Source organism: Chionomys nivalis, chromosome 5 (assembly GCF_950005125.1).
Source record: "Chionomys nivalis chromosome 5, mChiNiv1.1, whole genome shotgun sequence".
Taxonomy (NCBI): domain Eukaryota; kingdom Metazoa; phylum Chordata; class Mammalia; order Rodentia; family Cricetidae; genus Chionomys; species Chionomys nivalis.
The window spans coordinates 23,419,374-23,438,825 of record NC_080090.1 but is presented as its reverse complement, the minus strand read 5'-3'; the positions used below and the strand labels follow the sequence as shown (position 1 = coordinate 23,438,825).

Sequence of the window (19,452 nt, the reverse complement as noted above, 5' to 3'; positions counted from 1 at the left end):
TCTCAACAACAACAACAAAGTTGAACATTATCAAAACAACAACAAACAGACCAAACAAAACCTTCTGAAGCAGCTGGCAGAGCTGCCTTATTACTACATCACCAATCTGAGTCTTAGATTTTTTTTTTTTTTTTTTTTTTGGATTTTTCGAGACAGGGTTTCTCCGTAGCTTTTGGTTCCTGTCCTGGAACTAGCTCTTGTAGACCAGGCTGGCCTCGAACTCACAGAGATCCGCCTGCCTCTGCCTCCCGAGTGCTGGGATTAAAGGCGTGCGCCACCACTGCCTGGCGAGAGTCTTAGATGTTTATACTAATTTCTCCAAACACACAGCTGTGAAGTGGCAAAATCAAATTTGAACTCAGGTCAGAGCTTGCTGTCATGGGAAAATATCAGACATGTGACTTAATAATAGGGGAACTCTACTAGGTACCTAGTGCAAAGAGTGTTGTTCCAAGAAAAGAAAATCAGAGTATGTGAGAGCTGGTTATGACTCTTAGGAAAACATGGGTTGGGGAAACCATGGAGAGTTTTAAACAGAGTGGTGTGAGGCGTGCAGGCAGGCCCAGGCAGCGGAGACACCGGCGTGCAGACAGGCACAGGCAGGCACAGGCGGCGGAGACACCAGCATGCAGGCAGGCCCAGGCAGCGGAGACACCGGCGTGCAAACAGGTACAGGCAGGCCCAGGCAGCAGAGACAACTGCACACAGGCAGGCCCAGGCGGCCGAGACACCAGTGCACGGGCCAAGCGGCGGGGACACTGGCGAGCAGACCTGGCAGATGCGGGATAGTCCAAGCATAAAACAGTGAAGCCCACACTGAGAGCAGATCGCCCCACTACAATGAAATCAAACCCATTAGATAGCATCGATAGGAGGAGATGGGCAGACGCCAAGGCAAGAATTCACCCAACAATCTGAAAAACAACATGAAAACACCAGAACCCAATGATCTTACAACACAAGGACTTGAACACCCTAACACAGAAGAAGAGGAAAAAATGGACTTTATGAAAGCAATAGAGTCCCTTAAACAACATGTAAAAAACGCCCTCATAGAAATGGATGAAAAGTATAATAAAAAGTTTGAATAAATGAGTAAATACGAAAATGATACCCTGGGAAACCAAGAAAAAACGATCGAACAGGTAATGGAAACAGTCCAAGAATTGAAAACTGAAATGGAAGCAAGGAAGAAAACACAAACCGAGGACTATGGAAACCATGAAAGCCAGAAGGTCCTGGATAGAGGTACTGCAGAAATTAAGAGACCATGGATGCAAACCCAAACTACTATACCCAGCCAAGCTATCGTTCACTATCAATGGAGAAAACAAGACATTCCAGGATAAGAACAAATTTAAACAATACATAGCCACAAATCCAGCCCTACAGAAAGTAATAGAAGGAAAATCACAACACAAGGAATCCAACATTGCCAACACAGCCTACAATAACTCAGGCATCTAGCGACCCTTCACCAGCACGACTCAAAGAAGGGAGACACACAAACTCTACTACCAAAAAAAATAGGAATAACCGGAGTTAACAACCACTGATCATTAATATCACTTAATATTAATGGTCTCAATTCACCTATAAAAAGGCACAGCTAAAAGATTGGATACGAAAACAGGATCCAACATTCTGCTGTTTGCAAGAAACACAACTCAACCACAAAGACAGGCATCTACTCAGAGTAAAGGGTTGGGAAAAGGTTTTTTAAGCAAATGGTCCTAAGAAAAAAGCAGGTGTGGCCATAATAATTTCTAGCAAAACTGATTTCAAACTAAAATCAATCAGAAGAGATCGAGATGGACACTTTATACTCATAACAGGAACAATTCATCAGGTTGAAGTCTCAATCCTGAATATCTACGCCCCTAATATAAAAGCACCCACTTATGTAAAAGAAATACTACTAAAACTCAAGGCAGACATCAAACCACACACACTAGTAGTAGGAGACTTCAACACACCTCTCTCACCAATGGACAGGTCAATCAGACAGAATCCAAATAGAGAATTAAGAGAATTGTTGGAGGTAATGAAGCAAATGGACTTAACAGACATCTATAGAACACTCCACCCAAATAGGAAAGAATACATCTTCTTCTCTGCAGCTCATGGAACCTTCTCGAAAATTGACCACATACTCAGAAACAAAGGAAACCTCCACAGATACAAAAAAATAACAGTGTCTACCTGTGTCTTATCAGATCACCACGGATTAAAGTTAGAAGGCAACAACAATGCTAGCCCCAGAAAGCTGACAAACTCATGGAAACTGAACAGTCAACTACTGAACCACACCTGGGTCAAGGAAGAAATTAAGAAAGAAATTAAAGTCTTCCATGATTTTAATGAAAACAAAGAGACAACATACTCAAACCTATGGGACACGATGAAAGCAGTGCTCAGAGGAAAGTTCATAGCACTAAGTGCCCACTTAAAGAAAACGGAGAAAGCATACATTGGGGACTTAACAGCACAGCTGAGAGCCCTAGAAAAAAAAAGAAGCAGACATGTCCAGGAGGAGTAGAAGACTGGAAATAATCAAACTGAGGGCGGAAATCAACAAAATAGAAACACAGAAAACAGTCCAAAGAATCAATGAAACAAAAAGTTGGTTCTTGGAGAAAATCAACAAGATCGACAAACCCCTTTCCAAACTAATTAAATGACAGAGAGAGAACATGCAAATAAATAAGATCAGAAATGAAAAGGGGGACATAACCACAGACACAGAGGAAATTCACAAAATCATTAGATCTTACTACAAGAAACTGTATGCCACAAAACTGGAAAATGCAAAAGAAATGGACATTTTTTTTTTTTAGATAAGTACCATATACCAAAGCTAAACCAAGAACAGGTGAACGATCTAAATAGACCTGTTAGTCGTGAAGGATTAGAAACTGTTATCAAAAATCTCCCTTCCAAAAAAAGCCCAGGACCAGATGGTTTCAATGCAGAATTCTACCAGAACTTCCAAGAAGAGCTAATACCTATACTCCTTAATGTATTCCACAATATAGAAACAGAAGAGTCATTGCCAAATTCCTTTTATGAAGCTACAGTTACCCTGATACCAAAACCACACAAAGACCCAACCAAGAAAGAGAATTACAGGCCTATATCACTCACGAACATCGACGCAAAAATTCTCCATAAAATACTGGCAAACCGAATCCAAGAACGCATTAGAAGCAGAGACAGAGACCAACATTGGAGCACTGGACTGAAGTCTCACGATCCAAAGGAGGAGCAGAAGGAGAGTGAGCACGAGCAAGGAACTCAGGACGGCGAGGGGTGCACCCACACACTGAGGCAATGGGGATGATCTATCGGGAACTCACCAAGGCCAGCTGGCCGGGGACTGAAAAAGCATGGGACAAAACCGGTCTCGCTGAACATAATGGACAATGAGGACTACTGAGAACTGAAGAACAATGGCAATGGGTTCTTGATCCTATTGCATGTAATGGCTTTGTGGGAGCCCAGGTAGTTTGGATGCTCACCTTAATAGACCTGGATGGAGGTGGGTGGTCCTTGGACCTCCCACAGGGCAGAGAAACCTGCTTGTTCTTTGGGCTGAGGAGGAAGGAAGACTTGATTGGGGGAGGGGGAGGGAATGGGAGGTGGTGGCGGGGAAGAGGCAGAAATCTTTAATAATTAAATTAATTAATTAATAAAAAAAATCAGCAAGAAAAAAAAAAAAGAAAAAAAAAAAGAAAAATTATGATCAAGTAGGCTTCATCCCAGAGATGCAGGGCTGGTTCAACATATGCAAATGTATCAATGTTATCCACCATATAAATAAACTGAATGAAAAAAACCATATGATCATTTCATTAGATGCTGAAAAAGCATTCAACAAAATTTAACACCCCTTTATGATAAAGGTCTTGGAGAGATTAGGGATACAAGGGTCATACCTAAATATAATAAAAGCTATTTACAGCAAGCTGACAGCCAACATTAAATTAAACGGAGAAAAACTCAAAGCCATCCCACTAAAATCAGGAACACGACAAGGATGTCCACTCTCTCCATACCTCTTCAATATAATGCTTGAAGTTCTAGCAATAGCGATAAGACAACATAAGGGGATCAAGGGGATTCGTATTGGAAAGGAAGAAGTTAAGCTTTCGTTATTTGCAGATGACATGATAGTATACATAAGCGACCCCAAAAACTCTACCAAAGAACTCCTACAGCTGATAAACACCTTTGGTAATGTGACAGGATACAAGATCAACTCCAAAAAATCAGTTGCCTTCCTATACACTAAGGATAAGGAAGCAGAGAGGGAAATCAGAGAAGCATCACCTTTCACGATAGCCACAAATAGCATAAAATATCTTGGGGTAACTCTGACCAAGGAAGTGAAAGATCTATTTGACAAGAACTTTAAGTCTTTGAAGAAAGAAATTGAAGAGGACACCAGAAAATGGAAGGATCTCCCTTGCTCTTGGATTGGGAGGATCAACATAGTAAAAATGGGGGACTGGACTAAATTGGGAGAAAGAAATGCGGAGTCGGGAGACGCCATTGATCTGCTGCTGGAAATAGACGTGCTTTGCTGGTAATACACAGATTAGTAAAAATGGGTTAAATTAAGATGTAATACTTAGCCAATAAAAAGCTAGAGCTAATGGGGCAAGCAGTGATTTAATTAATATGGTTTCTATGTGATTATTTTGGGTGTAAGCTAGTCGGGTGGCCAGAAAGAACAAGCAGCCCTTCCTCCTACAACCACTGAGCCTCCTAGGTTCCTGTTTTAAATTTTAGGACAGGGTCTTGTTTAATTGCTTAGACCTTGAATTTGTAATCCTTCTGTCTTCGCCTTCCACATAGCTGACATACAGGTGTATAGCACTAGCTAGCACTTCTTGTTTCTATCAAAATTTTCATCAGGTTTTGTGAAGTACTGCAGTTACAAATATGGAGGAAGGTCTGGCTGGTGCTGGGGGAGGGGCATCGCGTTGTGCCCTCTGCTCAGTATTCATATTCATGCTGGGATCAAAGCCATGCACCACCACACCTGTCCTCTGCCCAGGTAGCCTACCAGAGCTGATGCAGCTCCCAGGGAGTCCTCATGCAAAACACAAGCACCTGCTTGGCTGAGCTTTGCTCACATTAAAAGACATGATAAAAATGATCAAATATTGTTAATCATTTTTTTTCACAGAGTAAAGTGTTACATTTACAGTAGCTGAAGATCACATAGCCACCACCAGCTACCTACCAGACTACCTACTTAATTTCCAACTATCACCTTACACATGGTTTCACTGTTTTCAGGTGGCTCATTACCATTTACATTGACATTAGGAACCATGCTTCTCCTAAACAAAGTGAGCTACTGTTCCTTCATGATAATAATCATACAAATTTTACAAAGACCACAGAGGGCCTGTCAGGAATGTCTCTCAATAAAAGTTGGCTCAAATCAAAGTTTTTATCAAGTACCTTTTTTAAAAACTACATTTGCTAATTTTCTTTTTCTCTGGCATATATTTTCACAGAAACAAATTCCTTAGTTTCGTAGACTGGGAGACTACGTTGACGTCCCCACAGCAGCTGCGTGGTCCCTGAGACACTCTCGGCATAGAGATGAGTCTACAACATATGTGTGAAGAAAATCTCACATGTGCTCCATAGAACACGAGCTCAGAGTGCAGTGCCAATGCCTAGGCGTGGCGCAGGCTACAAAGACAAGCAGGGGAGCAAGGCAACATCAGAGTAGCAGTGTGTGCTGACATGAACTCTAAAAGACCCATGAGCCTTCTCTCTGTAAAGGCAGAAGCAGGAATAAAAAAGGGGACATATAAATCTCACTGAAAATACAAATAGTTAGGTAAACAGACTAACAGCAGATGTTTTGTAGTTTAGTTCTTAGAGAGATACCACCCCTCTGCTGAACAGAAAGGATCCTAAGGAGACATCACTCTCCTTCATCAGCAGAAAAATGTTGAGTTGTATTCATGATAGAAACATTTCTCATAAGCAAGTCTCCAAGAGACAATAAAATGGATAAGACGATATGCAAACAGTTAAACAGGTCCTTTAAAATGAGGTTAATTAGCTATGTGAACATTAGCCCCTTATCTTCAAGTATGGCAAGAATGTTCTACTATATTATACATGAGTTTATATAGATATTGGGGTGTGTACTTATTTTTTATTCTGGTATCTCTCAGATATCAGCACAATGATGAGAACCTCACGAATGTGACTTGAATTGACTGTCTACAAAGGTACTTGCTGATTAACTGTACGCAGGATGGGATTCCCTGGAATAAAATGGAGACAGTGGCACTGACAAGCTAGCCCAGCTGTCAGCAGGCTTAAAAAAAAAAAAGCAAAATTAACAGTCCTTGGAATGAGTAGACAAGAGATTTATCATATTCATGACCCAATTCTTTTAATGGTTCCTATTAGTTATCACAGTCTTAGTGTGAGCAGTTTTCCTGGAAAAATAAATGCTCACACACAAAGAAATGTAGACAAAAATGAGAGAGACTCTTTCTCTCTACTACTAAATGTCATGTTATATTTGAATACAGAACTCGTTTGTTGGTCTGAGACAGGCTGGTTTATGAAACTGACTGATGGTTACTTTTGGAAAATGTTTTCTACAAGATGGTTTTGTATGTTTAAGTGCCAAGGAAAAATAAGCAAACTCTGAAATTGATGGTTCCTAAATTCAGGTGGAATAAATTTATACAATTTATTTAATTAGATAAACTTAAAATCTCAGAAAATCTGTACTTTATAATCCTCATGTTTCTTCATACTTTAACACAGTGGTGTTATCACAAAAGACACAAGAAACTAGTCTGTGAGCAAGTCGTACTGTGACCTGAAATGTCTCTTTTCTGTTGCCCATCATGGACGAGTTCATCAACACAGTACTTTCTACTCTGCAATTACAGTAACAAATTGCATTTAGTTTCACTGTCTTCACTCACTCACACACTGTGCTTAAGAGAAAGGCTAAAGATATTAACAGCGAGTGATCTATAGAACACTGGCTGCAATGGCCCATGAAGTCCCTTATGATCATTTGAACCCTCTCAGTTACCTTAAAAGTTAAGTATGGCTAATGCCTATTCTGTATAGTCTCTGTGAGGGCCAAATACAAACTATATGCCAATGAACACAGAAAAACATATAATGCACATAGTGGGTGCTCAAAAAGGAATAACTGAACCCGATCTCAAAATTCCAAATTATTGAAGCTTCATAAAAACACCAACACTTGTCCTTGCTGTAGCTTATGTACCCAAGTATCTGGGCCTTCAGTGGAGGAATCACTGTCAATGGTACCCTGTGTCCTACTGTTTTCCCTGCCACCTCAAGGTGTAGCCCAGCTGTAATGACCCTGGGTTTTGCAGATGATGGAGAAAAGCCCCTCATAGCTGATTAAATACAGGCAGATGGAAATGAAGGCGACTGAAGAAGATGGTGCAAGGACAGCAAAGTGAGTCACACTAGCTCTAGAGCTGTGATGGATGGGGGCCTGGGAGAGGGGGGCCTGGGAGAGGGGGTGGGAAAGTTACATTAAAAATTTCTAAGTGAAATTTGTGTACTGTAAGGTATTCAAACCATTTTCTGTTGCAGGAGATTTGATCACACTGTGAAAATGTGTCATTGTTCTATCTTGCCTGCCAAGGCATTTCTGGTTGATCTAATAAAGAGCTGAATGGCTAATAGCTGGGCAGGAGAGGATAGGCAGGATTTCTGGAAAGAGAGAGGAACTTTGGGAAAAAGAGAGGTGGAGTTAGCTAGCAAGACAAGGAGGGAGTCAGATGTACAGAATGGGGAGAGGTAAAGAGTCACATGGCAGAATCTAAATGAACAGAAACAGATTAAGTTATAAGAGCTAGTGGGACAAGCCTAAACTAAGGCAAAACTTTCATAATAACAAGACTCTATGTCATTACTAGGGGAATGGTGGTACAAAGACAATATAACAAAAAATAAAAGACTCACTAAATTTGGCACCTAATGTGGGGCAAGGACACAGAGCCCACGGCTTGCAGTGTACCGAGGCATGGCACCTTTAAGAGGCTCTGCTATGCAGTTGAACACTTGAATGGTACACAGATAGACAGGAGACTGAATAGAAACATCTGTGGCAGCGCAAGTCCAATACCTTCCCAGAGCTGGGGTGGGTAAGAGCTCCCAGCTGCACCTGCAGGCATAACCTGAGGGAGCAGAACTAGAAACCACCAGTACCATGTGTTATGTGGAGCTACATGGTGGGTAGCCTAGCAGTTTATGGTTAGGCTCACACAGTCAGAGAAATGATGCAGACGAAGAAGAAAGAATAAGAATAGAAAGAGGAAGAGGAAGATGAAGAAGAGGAAGAAGAAGAGGAGGAAGAGGAAGAGGAGGAAGAAGAAGTCCGTTCCAGGTCAAGAAAACCTCTGGACAAGGTACAGTATGCTTGGAAATGTGCTTAGGTGCTGAAGAAAGAAAACAAAATGAGTATAGACAGTCATAGAAAAAAATTAAACAGTTTAAAAATAATAAAGTCTTCAAAGAAAGAGTATAGTAATATAAAAAGAATAAGCCAAGTAAGGGTGAGAAATACATAGGGCACCTAGATCCTGTATGGTGCTTTGTTGGTTTTAAAGTTTTTAAATGCTAATGAGCAAAAAACAACAGCTGCTGAGAGATACTGGATTATGAGGAAAACTGCTGAATTAAGCCAGCCTATATATGCCACGGATATCTTAACTTCAGAATGGAAGTCAGAAAATATGTTATGTTGCATTAGAGGAGAGGTTATACCTTTGTTTCCATAGGAAACAGATATGGATTCCTTAAAAATTAATAAAGACCTGATTTGACTGAGGAAGACATCCTGAAAATCTTGGCTGCAGACATGAAGGAAGAAACCAAGGAAAACTACAAAACAGGTGATGTATATGCAGACCCTCAACATGGGAACAGCTCTGAGACTGGATGAGATTTGATAAATCTTGTCAGCTACAGAGTTCTCATGACTTACTATTACATGCCATTCTTTCATATGACATAAATGGAGATTTATATTATAGTTTGATTATACAGTCAAAAAGGATTTATAAAGTTGACAGATGCCTTTTACCTGCTCAACACAGAACAGAGAATCATCCTTAGCTTATTTGTGCACACCATACATTCCATATTTGTATTAAAGCAGATATGGTTTTTTTTTTTTTGGTTTTTCAAGACAGGGTTTCTCTGTGGCTTTGGAGCCTGTCCTGGAACTAGCTCTTGTAGACCAGGCTGGTCTCGAACTCACAGAGATACTCCTGCCTCTGCCTCCCGAGTGTTGGGATTAAAGGCGCGCGCCACCACAGCCCGGCGCAGATATGTATGTTATCTTTAAAAAAAAAATTGTATGTTTTCAGAACAAAAGAACCAGACACCAATAAAACAAGTAGCCAAGTGACCCAGCCTCTCAAAATGCCTTTGCTGCAGTTTCCTCAAAAATCTGCTTCCAGGACAACTTCAAAGTGGGTAGCTAGGATGGTCCAGCCTCATAGACTAACCCATCCAGGACTTAGATAAGCTCTACACTTTCCCATCATACAGAGACTGAACAAAAAAATAATACAGCTAGCTCTCCTAGGACTTGACCAACATCCCAATTTTTTCAAGGTTCCCTAAAGATGATGTTGCCCCATTTAGCAGATAGTAATTTTAAGAACATGAAGCCCATATTCTCAAGAGGTAGGGTGGCTAGTTTTTGGTTATTTGGCAGGTTATGGGTATCTGTCATCATTTAGGGGGTTGGTCGCAAGTTGTTACTGATCATGGTCAGGAAAAAAAACTAAGCAAAGGGGGTTATATTCAGGGATCTCTTTCTGAGAACAAAAAAAGGAGTAATATAGGAATTATAGAACAAAAGGGTAGATTATTGAATCTATTTCTAAACTAAAAAACAACTATAACTCTCAAATATTTTACAATGGTATGGATTTTTGTATGTTGTTACAAATTTAAGGTTTTGCTTGTTAGAACATACTGTACATATATTTCTACTCTTAAGGATTTTTTGTATATAAATTTTGATATATAGTTAAGATTATTTTTGTTTTAACATACTGAATATATGTTTCTACTCTTGTTTAAGGTACTGTACCTATGCAGTTCATTTAAAATGTATTGTGAAATTCTGATCTTTGAAAGCTATTATTACAAACTATTTAGGATGATTAAGAAACACAGTAATTAGTCACGTATAACAACCAAGCTTGTAGTCATGTTAAATTTGTTTCTCAGGTCAAATCAGATATGTTTTAGACAGAGAGGTGGTCTTTAAAAACTCCAGAGACCTACAGAATATGGCTGTTAAGATATTTTAATAACATAAGGCTTTTCATGACAGTGAGATATGTCTACTCCTGCTAGCACCAATCTACTTCAGAGAAGATGATGGGCTTTAAAGAACTTCCACATGGAGTTTGCTTTCTATGTAGGAAAGCTAGCCATTTTGGACAAGAAATAGCCCTTGCCTTAACTGCTGGCATTATGCTGCCCAAATTGGATGAGTAGGACACAAAAGAAGGCAACTGCCTAACTTTGTCAAGACAAGGTAGAATAGTCCTTTAAAATTCCTGCTTCACAGAAATGTCTGCCAGACATTCTAGGCCTGTAGGTTGAAGATGGATGCCCCAATGTTTCAGCTTTCCAAGAGTAGTTGTTAAGTAGGGGATTTAATGGAAAAGAAATGTATCAGAGATAAAAAAAAATTAGTCTTAATTTCAGCTCCAAGTCACCATAGTTGTTGCCATTACCAATGTCACTATCATCATCATTAATAAAAGCAACAATAAAGAGGAAGAGAGGATAGAGATGGGTTAACAGTGACACAGGTCAATTTAATAGATTATATTTGACATAATCATAAGTAAATGGAAAAATCACATTGGTTTCGCCAATAGAAATATACCACATAGAATCTGAAGATACCCTCCACTATGCTCATCTTTCATCAGCTTTCCCAAGAGATGTGACAAGACAGAATTCATTCTAAAGAGAATAACTAAGAAAACAAGTCTAAAGAAAAGTGACTTCTAGCCAGATGTGATGGAGCATGCCTTTGATCCCAGCACTAGGGAGGCAGAGGCAAGCAGATTGGGTTTTCACGGCAAATTCCAGGACCAGGGTTACAAAGAGAGATTCTGTCTCAAAATAAATGGAAGGAAGGGAGGGAGGGAGGGAGGGAGGGAGGGAGGGAGGGAGGGAGGGAGGGAGGAAGGAAGGAAGGAAGGGAAAAAGAAGGAAAGGAAAGGAAAGGAAAGGAAAGGAAAGGAAAGGAAAGGAAAGGAAAGGAAAGGAAAGGAAAGGAAAGGAAAGGAAAGGAAAGGAAATGGCGTTTGAGGCAGGCCTGGTGACATGACAGAAAGAAAGAGCAGACCTCTAAAAGCTGGGTCTTGGAATGTAGAGATTTAAAGGGTATGCAATGTGCAAACAGCTGAGTGTTATCACGCAGAAGATTACATTCATCTATAACACTGTGGATTAAGGAAGAGACAGAAAAGGAACAATTTACACTTGCCAGAGCTATTTAAAGCAGACAGACTATCCCTGGAAGTAATTATATTTCAACTGGTTGGCCACTGAACAAAATGTTTCAGAGGAGATCTAAACCCTGACAGGGAATTAGCATGGATGACTTTGCACTAAGGCCTTGTCAATCCTATTGTTCTATGGTTTGAATACATGGACTTTAATCTTTCTTTGCCCTAATATGTACTTCCATAATGACACGTAGATCAGATTTCTCATAGAGTTCTGTCCTATAGAGTACCTAGAGTGGAAGAACAATACAGGTTTTAGGATTTAAGGGAATTGCTTCCATGGCCTTCCTACCACTTCCTTCCTTAGCAACAAACTACTTTACAATTTGCATTTGCCTCATTATTTAGTCTAAATCTGGTATTTCTGACATATTAGTTTCCATAAAATCAGTAACTGTTCAGAACAATATCTTTTTGGCTATTTGATGGAGTCCAAAGGCAACTCTTCCCTTATCAGTCACATCTCCAAAGTTCACATACACTTGAACATCTACTTTATCTGTAGCTATATGTTCAGTTAAGATTTTATATAAAAACTCTAAAAATAGGATCTCTGGAAACTCTGTGATCCTAACTATAAAATGTCAAGTGGAAAACTGTGTTCTAATGCGGACAAAAATTACAATGCATTAGACATGTACATTTGTGAAATGATGCTGGCCTATCACATCCTCAGCTTCTAGATGTCTTAAATACAAAGAAATTAGCCTGTAAGTGCTAACAGAACTATGCAGTGCTCCCCAGAAAGTTCTCATCCCTAGTGTTTCCAGCTGGTACTGCAAAAGAGAGTGAGTCTACAGAGGGGTTAAATCTGTGCTTACTGAACAGCTCTGAGAAACAGAAGCTGAGGTTGTGTGAGATGGTTCAATATTCTGACAAAGTGCAAGGGTCTTAACTTTCCAGTATGATAGGTCCACTCTGATGTGTGTAAAAATGAAGAATTCAGATTTTTAGAGCTAGTAGGAAGTATTAAGAAGTTGGCTTAAGTAGATGTTGAACTCTAGTTTTTATTTACTGAAAGCTAAACCATCTGCTTGAGTAGAAACAGATTTTTGCCACACGGCAAGAAGAGTAAAAGATCTTCCTGAAAGGGACGGAGTCTCTAGAGGTCAACTGGGTACAATGGACTCTGCAGCTCCTCCCTGTGACAAGGGAGTTTGGATCAAAACCTTACAAGACCCATGCAAGCTGCTCTAATCTAAACCCCAGAGGCTCCCATAGGCTAAATAATCAGTAAATAAGACAAACTATCCATAGAAGACATTTTCCTGTGCAACTGCCAACATGTCATCAAAGCCACAGTCACTCTTGGCAAAGAAAATTATATAAAGGGCATAGAGGCAGCTCCACCACCCAGGATGCTTCATCCACTTAATAACACGGATTTGTTTTCAGAGTTTCTTTGTAGAAGAGGATTCCAGAAAGGCCGTGCTAACTGGGGGAAGTCATGGTATGAGAATTTCAAGTGGGTATACGATGATGTAAGAACCAAATGGGGAAAAGGGCAGCTAGAGGAAATGAAAGACAGGGTAGGACTATAGGAGAGCTGCCTCACGTAAACACAAGAGGGGAAGATCCCCAACTTGAAAAGAAGCACTTTTGAAAATTAAGTTCTTCAGAGAAGGGAAGGGGAGGAGACACACAATATGAACAACACAACACTCAAAACAAGCATTTCTGAGTAGTGTAGGGTAATGTTGGAAATGAGGGTGTGGTGAGGTGGAGTGGGGTTAAGGTAACAATGGGCCTAGAAAACTGTGCTGGCTCACGGGGAAGAGGAAACTGTTTAGCAGTAGCATCTTCAATGATAAGGGCTGTCACACGCTAGGCCCATACTCTGTAACTGACCCATACCCCCACCCCAATAGTCTCTTTGACAGTCTTCATCATGCTATGTTTTATAGCTTAAAGAGGCTTCTTTCATTTGTTAATGATCAAAGTCATATGGATGTACCTCTTGCCAATTTGAGTCCCTTTTAAAACCGTGTCTTTTCCCAGACAACCTGCTCCCTCCAGCTCAGCATGTGACGGAGCACTGCAGCAAGGAACAGCTGCTCATTCGACTACCTAACCCAACCCCACCCCCTAAAAACACAAAGAACTGGTCATTTCCTTATTCAGATCACAGTGCACCTCACTAAAGTATTATATGTCAGAGCCTAACATGAAGCTAGGTCTAAGTACTTGTCACAATTCATGTACAATGAGGCACAGGCAAAGAATTTACTAGAAGATACTAGAAGATGTTCATTTTCAGAGAGACTGTTCTCACTTATTCTTGCCTGGAATACAGATCTGATGACTTGATCCAGCCTTCGTGGTCTTGGAGTCCTTAAGCTGTTGAATCAACTGCAGCCCTTGTGGATCTCTCGACAAACCTTCTAAACCTGGCTTAAGTTCACGCTTACTTAGGCTTTTTCAGCTGTATCTGGACGTAAGCCTCACATTAGTATATTCCTCATATTCTCCTTACCTTTTATAGCTCAGCTAAAGTTTCACTTCTCAAAGTACCAACTGTGTTGGTTATCAAAATTCTACTTTTAGAATAGTCTTCAACTTTTTATTCTGTACATGACTGGTACTTGACTGATCCCTCTTTAAGAAGTGACTCTCATGCTGTTTCTGATGTGGCGCTCATCTCAGTCATCACTACTAGCCTGGGCTCAGAAGGTATCTTAGATTCATTGGGGATGGGATGAACTACAAAAAGATCCAATGAACCAAGTCGAATTGTATTCAGGTCTTGAATTTGACTCTAGTTCCCTTGGGTGGCGGCCTTCTCAGTACAAAACAGTAGTCGGTTCAAGGCTAGAAGTCAAGCTTTGGTCTTCACAAAGACGTTGCTGACTATAGGATCATTTTAGCACCTTACCTTCTAGCTACACATAATTACTGATCCATGCTGGCACTTGAAGAGAAAAATTCATTTTTTTTCAGATGGTTAGTGTGATTTTTCCTTCTGTTCTCAGTAGAAATTCTCAGTGTGCAAACAGTACTATTCAGACATCAAAAAGTCAAGAACTATGCTCACACACTGTTTTAACAGCTCCAATCACTTAACTTTCTAGATGCAACTATGAAGTGGAATAAATTACAATGATTACAATGGAAATGCAGGGTTGCAAACAGCCCGCTTCCCACCACATACACAATAGCAGACAGGCAACCTGCACACCTCAGTCTACGAGGCAGCCAGCTTGCTTGAGCAGCACCAACAGGACAGTTTGCAAATCATTTGCTTTGGGAGAGCTGCTTCCACACAAGAGCAGTGCATCAACGCTCTGGTGTTATTAAAACCAACACACGCATCTGCCAGGCTGCTCCCCAACCTTCCGCTATGCTCTCTGGCACTGGCATCTGCACACCACTGCTGGTAAGCTCGAGATTTCCATTACGGAAAAGCGCTCGGAGACTAAATATAATTACCCTTTAGCCTGCCAGTCATTTGTTGCTCTGCTCTGGCAGAACTAGGGCAAGAGTGTCAGCCGTTTCCATTACTGTGTGTGCACTAAGTTCCACGACACGGATGGGAAGGAGACAATGAGAACAAGCCTGTGGAAGCACTGGCCAATGATGGGTGCTTCTGCTGATACCAGCTGCATTCCTCCAGGAGCGACACTTACAAAGTAGCTCCACAAAAAACTGCCTCCACACTCTATTTTGTTGAATTATTTATCAAGCATCAAGGAAACCTGCACTTTTACCATAACATACAGGAAAATAATTTGAGAGCAGGAAGTGCTGATTTACTGTACTAAAAGAAGAATGTCTACAATCACTTTCCTTTAAAGTAACAACAGCTTTTAATTTCCTATCCATTGTCAACTATGCAATCAGTTCTTAAAGCCTGTCGGAATAGATACGCAACACTTACTTTATTTTAATTAGTTTTCACTAGAAGTTCTCCTTAGGCTAAGAAAGTCTTTCTTACAGCTTACTAACCTATTTTCAACTCTCTTAAGAGACAAGGAAATTTAAATAATACACAGAATACAAAATGAAGAAAAAATGATATTGCTGGTGATTTTGTTAAATTTTTTACCGTGTGTGTGCGCGCGTGCACGCGTGTGTGAGTGCACTCCATGCATACACGTGGTAGCCAGAGGACAGCCTGCAGGACTGCCTTCCATTATGAGGGGTCTGAGGATTAAACTCGGTTTTCCAGAGCTGGCAGCGAGTATCCTCAACCACTGAATCATCTTATTGGCCTGTGACCAGTAATTTCTAAATGACATAAATTTTATGCTCTTATTCTACTTTCTGTTTCTTAGATTTTCTTTTCCATAGCTCAAGCTGACAAAGTATAATCATCATTCATAATAATTTAAGGTCAAACACTGACCTGTTTGTTCAAGTTGGAAAATCAAATTCCTTTCCCCAAATATCACCATCTAGTGAACTATAGAAAGCAGTTACTCGATAAACTTTGTCTCTACTTTCTGTCCTTTACCACCCTCTCAAAGTTCTATAGGCACACTTAGTCAGAGAGGGATCAACCGGAGCTCACTTTTAGTTCTCATGTACATGACTTTCTAAATGCACAAGTGACAGGACATCTATTGTGTCAAACATTCGGAGAACGCTGAAGGGCAGAGAAGTCCGTTTACTTCCCCACCAATGCATATCTGGCATGCAGTAAGGCATATGTGGAACCCAAAGGAGGAGACTTTTCTTTCAGTGCATCAAGAGGAAGGCAGAGGTTGTAGGCGGAGCTGAAGCTGGGCTGGGAGTAGTGGACATGTGACACAGCTCTTGTATGATTTTTTTTTCAGTGTAGCTCTTGGTGAGTTCATAAACTGAGGGATTAGGAAATGGATATAATGGAGAATTGATTTGAGGAATAAAAATAAGAAGAATTCCTGTTTCAGAGAGAATAAAGTGAATTCATTAGTAAGGACTTGCAGCAGCAATGAATGTCCCACTGAAATCATTGGTCATAAACTTGAAGTCAGTCAATTTGACTTGATTGGACGATATTTTCTACTTAGTTTCAAATGCCTGACAGCAGACATAAAAAGAGGAGCTGGATTTAACTAGGGTGGGTTTTTTGTGCAGGCAGGAGCTATGAAGAAAGAAAGGAGGCTAGGAATCCAGGGGTATTTGCAAGAGTAGTGATAGTAAGAAACCATGGAATCTAGGCTAGATCAGGAAGCAGTATGTCCAGAAAGGACGAGATAGATTTAGGGAAGGTGACAGGGTCAGAGACTGGAGATCTGTGAGGGAGAACAGCTGGAGTGTAGACACTAAAGGAAGAGACTAAATAACGGTCAAAGAGCGGGTTTGGAGGAGGCAGTTTCAAAGAAAGTGCTATCTGTGATAAGATCTCAATACAGTTATGTAGAGGTGGGGGGCTGAGGTGGCATAAAAGAGAGAACTGTATCAAGAAAGGCTACGGCTTTGCATCACCATGCAGAGATGAGGGAGGTGGTGCTGCACATCACGGGTGGAGACAGGCAGATGACTACAGCAAAGCCAAGCTAGAGGGGTGAAGTCTGCTATCAAACTTGAGAGGTGTGGGGCAGCTACAGGGGAGAGGAGACATAAGCTGGAGCTGTGATAAACAAGGACCCCACCCACCTCCCTGCAGGCTCTCAGGATGATGAATAGCAAAATAAAATTAAGCCCTAATCTGAGAAATAGCCTCACAGAAAAAGGGCGAAGGCACCGTTCTGAGAAACGGCTGCGGAGTGGCACCAAACTTAACATGCGCTGTGTTCTCTGTCAGTAGTTCTTGAATTTTAATCTAAAATGTTCTAAGTTTACAATATCTTAAAAGGAAAAATACTCAGAACCTATTTGCAAAAATCTGGAACAGATTAAAAAGGAAATGATCTTCTAACAATTGTATTTCCCAAATCCAGGAAAGATTTATCTTTAAATATTAGTTCCCTGGCCAAGATAAACAGGGTCAAACAGCATCTTATTGTTTCTGGCTTGCTATAAATGGACAGCTCACTGCTATAAAACAAAACCAGGCACTGTATTGCATAAGAGCCCAATCTCAGAAGAACAAAATCAAGTCAGTTCTGCCTGGGTGATATTTAGAAAATAGCTTCTCTGAAAATGAACTGACCAAAGTCACAGAGTTCAAGCAAAGAAATCCAAGCAGCTATGGGATAAGAACAAATGAGATTTCACAAATACAATCTTAGGAGTATAACATAATGCATTTGGATCAGTTATCCTTCTTCGAGTAGCAGTGTGATTATCTCATGAATATCGCTAGAGGTGTGTATGTGGAGGAAGAAGACAGTCTGGACAAGCAGGCTCTCTCCCTCCACTATGTGGGCTGCAGGGAGCAAACTATTCCTGAATTACCAAGTTTGGCAGCAAGCACCTTTACCCAGTGAGCCATCTTGCTGGCCCATGTTCTGAATGTCTTTGTGAGACTAAGGATGTATCCTAACATTTGCCCTGTAATAAGGACATCTTTTCTACTTTATACCCAGAGGCTGTCTCTAAGCATTTCAACTAAGCTGTCTATATGCAGTTCATGAGATCCTACAGTCCTTTATGATATTAGATATGTAATAAAAGTGTCTGACTTTTACTGACATTTTACTAGGTTCAATCCTAAACTCAGTGTTTTATTTCATAGTGGTATTTGATAATTTGATTATATCAGAATACAGTCTGGTTCACTTGCAGACTAGGTCAAAGGGCTTTTGATTTCATCTTCCTCATATACTCTGAGGTTCTGGTCACTGTACAGAAAAGTTATCAGAAGTTCTATTACACTGTTTAGCTAGATAAACTGTATTTTAATAAGCTAAATATTCAAATATTGCCCATGGGAATGTCTCTGGTGTGTAGTGATTTCTGTGCCTGTGTTAGTTCTCCTTCTAGATTAGTGGTTCTCAACCTGTGGATCAGGACCCTTTAGAGGACTGAATGACCCTTTCTCAAGGATTGCCTAAGACCATCTGCATATCAAATATTTACATTATGATTCATAACTATAGCAAAAGTACAGTTATGAAGTAGCAACAAAATAATCTATGGCTGGGAGTCACCACAACAGGAGGATGGTATTTAGGGGTCACAGCACTAGGAGCATGAGGACTGCTCTAGACTATAAGCAGAAACACTGGGCCTCCTCATCTTTGGATGGTCCCTGACTAGCTATCAGTATTATTTTTAGTCGGTTTAACACCCAGTACTAGTAGGTAGAACAAGTACAACAGTGATCTTATTAATATCAAGTTCATTCAGATCGTACACAAACAGGCTTGTTTATGGCTTGTCTAGAATCTTACCAATATTAAGCTAAAACATGAAACGACTTTAAGTTACAAAGCTCTAACTGATAGAATCACCATCATCATGTATCAAGGGTCTAAGATAATGGATACATGACTCTTAGCAGCAAGTCTGTAGAGTAGTATGCTAGCTTCTCCAATTTTGTAAATGTAAATAAAAGAGAACTACTCTTTATTTTCAAAAGTATAGTAATTGGGGGAGAGATGGCTCCGAAGTTAAGAGCATGTACTGCTCTCGCAGAGGACCTGAATTTGATTCCTAGCACCCATGTCAGGTAGCTCACTACTGTTAGGTCCAAGGTGGGCCCCTAAAATGGCACTGCTGATGACAATGTCCTAAACAGAAGGATTGTTACTGGGTAAGCAGAAACCTACACTCATCATTCTTTAGGAATCTCATAAGGCAGATTACCATTTACCAGGAAGTTACTACTTCCCTTGTCTACCCCAGGGGTCAACTACCACAGGCAAGGGTATCTAGTTGCCAAAGAGCAGGCTACAGATCAAGCCCCTATGCTAAATCCCAGGCTGTTCTGGGCTGCACCCCTCCTCCCATGGCCACCTGTCCCACCACCTGCTGTTCTCTGCCCTCCTAGAGACAGGCAGCAGTT

The 19,452-nt window shown here is 40.6% G+C and overlaps 1 protein-coding gene across 1 annotated transcript in view; it reads right to left on the bottom strand.

Annotated features, from left to right (window-relative positions):
* The window catches only part of Atf6 (activating transcription factor 6), a 171,634-nt gene that overhangs the window by 27,306 nt on the left and 124,876 nt on the right, over window positions 1-19,452 (bottom strand). The window lies entirely within an intron of this gene.